Raw genomic sequence first — 5,943 nt, forward strand, 5'->3', positions numbered from 1 at the left:
CAAGAAGCGGCAGGAGACATAGAGATAGATCAACTGAGACAGCGATTGGTCGAGACGGAAGCAGCCATGGAAAGAATCGTTGTCCAGATGGGCAACATATCACGTTCAGTAATGCATAACTCGAGCCCTCAGCCAGAAATCAAGGTTTATCAGATTAATTTTGAACGCCATTCACAGTTTCAGTTTATTAGTCGTTAGAAATGTGCACGTCGCTGTGTTCTGATTGCGTTACAAGCTTGACCCATCCAATGTACATTAAACATGTTGTACATTTAGTATAAGACTTTATCTTCAATATTTGGCTTTTTTTTCAAATGTCGATGCTTGCGGATAACTGTTGCGACATTACAAATTGTTGGTTTAAACGTTTTATAATTTATATAAGATTCATATATTGATGTTCTGTCAGTCGAATGCGATATTCAATACAAACATTTAAAATTTTAAATCAGAATTATGCGTTCAGTGAAAAACAGAATTCACATTGTATATTTTACATTTTGAGTAGTAGATGGGTCTCCAAAATCCAATGGTCTGGCAGGGGTCGATCGCGGTTCTAAGGTATATTCCTTGCCTCAGAAAATATTCCTAACAAGAGTAACCAAGAGTTTGTGGAACACTTTCTATTTCTAGTGCACTAGTTTCACGAATTAATAATGAAATTGTCACATTAAATGTTTCTTAGGCTTGTATATGATAGTTAAAGTTTCATTATGACATGATTCTACAGTAACAGTATTTCAGTGTTTTTAAGTGTAGAATGCTATTATCATTTACATTTTATCTTTCACATAAGTAAAGATATACATGACTTTTCTCAATGCTAAATATTGTTGAAATATAAGTAAAACAGTAGTTGCTGCTCCCATAGCTTCTCAATTACAAGTGCTAATTGTGTGCCTTGCATGATATCTGCTTATTTTATATCTTGTTGAGCATATTATGAAATATATAATATGTTAAAAAAAATTTTATATATGTGGATTTATATGACATCTTTTACGACTCGTATATACATATAATTATAATAAATTGAATTATGTTTTTTAAATAGATGTAGAATTTTTAACATAGCATATTTTTTAATTCTGAATAATTTTTGTTTTAGTTATATAAAAATTTGTGTATATAAAATAGCTCTTATATCAAATTAATCAGTAAAAAAATGGCTTTGATATTATTACTGCACATGTGTTATTATATTTTTATTTGAAAGATATGTAAAAAAATCAACGTACGAGAAGCACATAATGAGAGAACGACATATTAAGTATTTAATTTATAGGAGGACACAGCAGACCAGGAATCACATAGCAGGGAAGGCGAAGAGTTAGATACAGCAGAACAATCGCCAACAGTTAAAGTCATGGGTATGGAGATGACAGCCAGTTGTGAAAGTGGACAGAAATGTAGCAGACCCACCACACCTATTATTCCTACACCAAGGTACATACTCTCTTTTTTCTATATTTTTGCTGATTTCAGTATTTTCATGATTCATAGAATTGTATTATTTCTGTTTCAGTAATGTTGAAAGAGAAAAAACGCCGCCAACGCCTATATATTTAGAGGGTGCACTTCCGCCGCAGTGTGAATTACTAGTAACCGATTCAGAAACTCAAGCTGAAAAGTCCGACGACGACGACGCCCCAGTTGTTCTCTCAGGCAAAATGACTCTCTCTGTCATCAGTCTCGACCAGATTCCAGCTGTAAGGAAATATTAGAATTACCAACAGAAATCAAATGAATCTGCGGAGCCTTGTTTTATATTTGGTGATTCTTTTATTCATTTAATTGTTTGCCTAACTTCTGTATAGGTTACTTAATATAGAGATCACAAATCACAGGAACTAAATGCAGAACTAAGTGCAAATAATGGTTTCTTGGCTATTACATGTATGGGTATGAGTAATGTGCTGATTTCGTCGTTTATTATTTTCCATCCCAATTATTCTCTGTGATTTGTTCGAAATATTAATAACTGATGCCTTATACTTCTTATGTTTCGCTATTATTTTAATTTTAAGATACACTGGCTTGTTAATACAAATTTAAGTTCTATCAAGAGAATATCAGATGCTTCTGAAATAGGTCGTCAAATTTGAAGAGCATATTCTGCAACTTGACGGTCTATTTCAGAAACAACTTATATTTTGTTATGAAAATATATAATTTACATTTATTTAATATTGTTTATGTTCACGTGTATAAAAATTGACTAAACAGAGTGAATTTGTTTTTAATTATATTTTTGTTATTTTGATAAGTTTATAAATTCTTATTTATACTTAGTTATATAATGCTAATGAGATGATATGTTATGCAAATTGCCTTTTGCAAGAAACAACATTATAGCATTAATTATACATTTACATTAACATATTAACCACTACAACTATACAAAGTAATAATATATTTTGTTACATTTGAGATATTATATTTTATGGCATTTAATATTGATGGTTTCATGATTACATGAAATGAGTCACATAATTTAATCGAATTATATTTTTTTTCTTACGATTCATAGTAGGAGAAAATAAGAAAAAAAGAAAAATGTTAATCTAATAATGTCTAAACTTTTATAATATTTTTTTACATATGTAATAATGTAAAATGAATGTATAAAATATAACTGCACTTTTTTAAAAATAGAATTAAAAATTTATATTGCATAACTTATTATATTAATATATCACAGTATTCTTTTAATTTTCAGAAATATTTAAGGATAAAACTTTTAAAAAAACTTTTAAAAAATAAATAATTTTTATAGCAAAATATTTTCAGTTACATATTTACGAAACTGTTTAAATGTTTAAAATTCACTTACTGAGAAATTCCCTAATAAAGTAACTGAGCACTGTGTTTGTAAATATTCGAGACTCTGTGACAACTGTCTTCTAAGATCGACATTCGATCAGTTAGTGACTAATGGCTTCGGAGGTTACAAAAGATTTAAGATTTACACTAATCATGGGAAGTTGCTTGAAGATTAGAAAACGTAGAAATGAAATGGTATTGTATTTCACAATTAATGGAGAAATGACTTATTCAACGTTATTTTGAGTGAATAATCAAATACTTTTCGTAGTTAATTTATGATATCATTATTTTATGCTTATTAATATAAAAATTATTACTTTTGTTATGTCGTATATTTGCATTTGAATACTTTAATATTGTGAATATAGATTAATTTCAAAAAACATTTTGCATACTGTAATCAAAATTTTTTTACACTCAAAAATTAAAATATTGATATATAAACAATAATAATTTAAAACATTGAATTATTTTGTTATCAAGTTTAAAATTCAATTTAACTCGATTAAAAACTGTGACTCATTCTTTATTTTATTTAATAAATAATTTATTTTTTATGTTGAATTATTTTATTTTATAATTAAAAATACAATTCTATAAATAATTATATTTAACATGTAACAGGATTCTGAGGAGGCTGAAACTCCAGATGTTAAGAGAAAAAAGGTCTTTGATACCAAAGTGGACATTAGGGATGTCAAAGGTGAAGAAAATAAAATATTGCAAAAGGAGGAAGATAGAGAAGTAGAGAAAGTGGAAAGTGAAGAAGAAGAAGAATATGAAGAAGAAGAATATGAAGAAGAAATAGAAGAAGAGGAAAATGAAGAAGAGGAGGAAGAGGAAAATGAAAGATCCTGGAAAGGTAATAAGGTAAAAGGAAGTGCAGAAAAGGAGAAGGAAGAAGAAAAAGAAAATGAAGTGGTGGAAGAGAACGATGAAGAGGTGGAGGAAGACGATGAACAGATGAAGGAAGACGATGAAGAAATGGAGGAGGACGACGAAGAAGTGGAGGAAGACGATGAAGAGGAGGAGGAGGAAGATGATGAAGAAGAGGAGGAAGAGGAAGATCAAAACAGTGATTGGAAAGAAGATGAAGAGGAAGAAAAGAAAGCAAAAAAATCAGCAATTGTTCAAGGAATGAAATAAATGACAACAAACGAATTTAAACTTAGAAAAGATAAAGAAACAGGAATAAAAAACAGCCAAGAATGAGAAAATTTAAAAATAATTCTGTTTCTTCAGATGGATCAGTGTTTACCAATCTTTAATAAGTCCTTTTATTATAATGAAAATAACTATGATTACCATAGTACATATTTATAAGAAAGCTGGTGTAATACTCATAATATGAAGATGCATAAACTTGTTGGTTAAGCACTGCCAGATAAAATGTTATATGCATCACATTTCTGTTTTTTTTTTAAATTAATGTATTTGACATTTTATAGAATCGTAAATTTATTAATCATAGGGGCCAAAAGAAGGAGAGGCAGTGCTGTCTGTGCCACATTATAATGCCATGATGGCATAGACACTTCGACCTATAACACATTATTACTCATAGTTAGAAATTTACAAAATCTGTTTTAAGAATATTCGGTAGATAAAAATAATAGAAAGAGAGTCATGAATCTGTCCAATCATAGCATATGTATGGTATGTATGTCAAATTCATGATTGGCAAGCACTGATACACAACTTTCATAAAAGCCGAAGATCTTTTCTTTTTTTGTACTATACAGATAGAATTTATTCTCTTTTGCTTCGTGTACTAATCATTGTTTCATAAATATTTAATTATATATTATAGCATTTTTGTGTCATATATCTTTAATTTTCATATTAAATTCTGTAAGTCGCTTTCTGTATTTATTGTGAAACATAGAATGCTTTATCATTTCTACATTTCTGACTTAATTTTATGTAAATGTAAATTAAAATATATTCATTTAAAGTATATAAAAATTTTATTTTATTGTTAAAAATAATTTTCATTCACAATTATATTTATCATATTGTACATAATATTTTATCAAAAAAATCAATTTAAAAAAACATGATTTACTTTGTATATTTTCTATTTTGGAATAATTTGTAGTATCAAATAAGTTTATAATTTTATTTTATCTTTAACTGTTTTTACTTTAAAGTCAATACGAAAAAGTAGTAAAAAAAAGCAAGACATAAATGGTTGAATAAAAAAGAATTTATTATAAGTCATATATAAAATACGGTTGATCAATATTATAGGCAGATATAGTAACTTTCTTGATACCTTAAACTATATTTTATATTGCATGAAAATGTTACCGTTTTCGTAATAATATTATATGTTAAAAGCGTGAACAATGTTAAAACGCGATTTAATTAAACAAAGCAGAATATCCTTTAATATTCTTCGATTTTTAATATGTAAACCTGTCACATTTTTTTTTATTCAACAACACTGAGCAACATCTATTTATAGACCCCTATCTTAGATCCCTTTGGCTTATACTCAAACAAGCTCTCACGCAAGTGGAAGTGTTTATGCGAAATGAGATGATGAGACTAATAATATTTATATTTATTATTAGAAAAACGCTACGTAGATAAGTTCTAGTGACAAAGCAATCCATACGAAGGATAAACTGTTTGAGTGCAAATGAAGTATTATATAACTTTATTAGATAATAGTAGTTATTGTTACTGATTAGTGATTTTTATTAAAAATTAGAAGTACTTGTTCATGTAATAAAGACATTCGTTTAAATACAAGTGCTATTAATCATCCTCATGTAGTAGATTAAATATTGTTATCTAATTAAAATCTGTAATCTTAATATATATTTAAAAATCTTATCCTATCATTGCTATTTGCATGCAAAGTGCTATCATGTTTTATGGCATATGCAATAAAAGTTTCATATTTCTGTCATACAAAAAGATTAAGATCAGATCAAAAGGAAAATATATAATATATATATCTGAAATGCATCTTTTTTAAATACTTTTATCCTTAGAACATATATATAAGTTCTAAGTTCTATCTCATTGAGTTTGTTTAAAAAGAGAAAAAATTAACTAATCCTTAGTTCCCTTTAAAAAAAATCTTAAAATAAATTTTTTTTTTTTTTT

This window comes from Wasmannia auropunctata, unplaced genomic scaffold (assembly GCF_000956235.1).
Source record: "Wasmannia auropunctata unplaced genomic scaffold, wasmannia.A_1.0 LD336002.1, whole genome shotgun sequence".
In the NCBI taxonomy this organism is placed as follows: domain Eukaryota; kingdom Metazoa; phylum Arthropoda; class Insecta; order Hymenoptera; family Formicidae; genus Wasmannia; species Wasmannia auropunctata.